The following is a 1,759-nucleotide window of genomic DNA, read 5'->3' as shown; positions in this document are numbered from 1 at the left end:
CAGGGTAATTCTATTGCAGATAAGTATACCAAAGCCATTTTTGCCTTTCTCTCTGCTGATGCAGTACAATTAGCCAAGGAATTCCATGCTAAATTTCATGTCAATGCTAAAACATTAAAATATAGGTTTCAGATTACTAGGGATCAGGCCCGTGATATTGTTTTAAGCTGTAAACACTGCTTAACTCTCCTTCCCCAGCACTCTGTGGGCGTTAATCCCAGAGGCCTTAGGCCCCTGGCATTGTGGCAAATGGATGTCACTCATATATCCGACTTTGGCACCCTTAAGTATGTACATGTCTCTGTAGACACTTGCTCTAGCATTATCTATGCCACAGTGCAGACAGGTGAAAAGGCTCAACATGTTATATCACATTGCTTCCAGGCATTTGCAGCCTGGGGGCTTCCCCAACAAATTAAAACAGATAACAGCCCCGCATATACTTCAACCCGCTTTACTTCTTTCTGTAAAACGATGGGCATAAAATTAACTCATGGACTGCCCTATAACCCCCAAGGTCAAGGAATCGTGGAGTGTGCAAATTCTAGTATCAAGCAAGCTCTTATAAAACAAAAAGGGGGAATAGGGAAGGACTTCAGATCCCCTAAGGATAAATTAAACATCATTCTTTTTACAAAAAATTTTTTGGACTTAGACACTGAGGGTCGCTCTGCAGCTGCTCGCCATACTGACCCCAGCTCCCAGCCTAGGGTATCGGTCATGTGGAAGGATGTCTTCTCTGGGACTTGGAGGGGACCCTCCCCTGTCCTCACTTGGACGCGAGGGGCTGTTTGTGTGTTCCCAAAGGACTATGATGTGCCCATTTGGGTGCCAGAACGGCTTACCCGACCTCTGCATGACCAGCCAAAGGAAGCAACAAGTGCTGATGCTGATGTTCATGATGCTGGTGAGTCAGCTAACCCAGAAGGTGAGTGCAGAAGAACGAGTCCTGTGGGGTCTCGTAAAGACGTTCCCGCTACCTCTGCTAATAACACATGATGCCGGGGTATTGCCTCGGTTTTATACCACCAACTCCACTATGGCCTTACCTACAGTCCCCTATGAGTCCATTTATAATGCCACTCTAAATGGGCAGTGGTATTAAGGATGCCCACCATGGTACCTATGCCTGTCCGTGTACAGGATACGGACCTCTCAGTGCTGCTGAGGCCTAAGAGAGATTTTGGCATTACAGCTGCCATCATAGCTGCCATAGCGGCTTCTGCTGCAGCCACAGCGGTTGCCGTGGCGGCACTAGCAACCTCTGTAAACACAGCAGCAACACTGAATCATCTCTCCTCTAATACTGCTGATGCCCTTGCTCTTTAGGAAAATATTAATGCCCAGCTTAAGGATGGAATTATGATGGTCAATCAGAGAGTAGATTTGTTACAATAACAAGTGGATATCCTGGGGCAGATGATATTTGTTCCCTGCATTCAGCACATGTCTGGGCTTTGTATAACTTCTGTAGAGTTTCAGAATTTTTCCCGAGCAGGTAATCTATCTTGAGAGATTGGAGCGATGCTGAAAGGAAATTGGAGTGCAGAATTCGACAAGAAGATAAATGAGCTGCGGCGGGCTGTGATTGCTGTGAACAACACACGGGTCGAGATTGCCTCCTTACAACAATGGCTTGAGACTATGAGAGCTACCTTCAGCTTCCTGAAAGAATGGGGAGGCATGGGATTCTGGGGATTCCTCCTCATTGTAGCGTGTGGAGGGATGCTATGTATTTCAGGCGTATCAGGCAACATAC

The sequence above is a fragment of the Nannospalax galili genome, unplaced genomic scaffold (assembly GCF_000622305.1).
Source record: "Nannospalax galili isolate Female #2095 unplaced genomic scaffold, S.galili_v1.0 scaffold710, whole genome shotgun sequence".
Taxonomy (NCBI): domain Eukaryota; kingdom Metazoa; phylum Chordata; class Mammalia; order Rodentia; family Spalacidae; genus Nannospalax; species Nannospalax galili.
The sequence above is the reverse complement of the archived record's forward strand: the minus strand, read 5'-3'. Positions refer to the sequence as shown.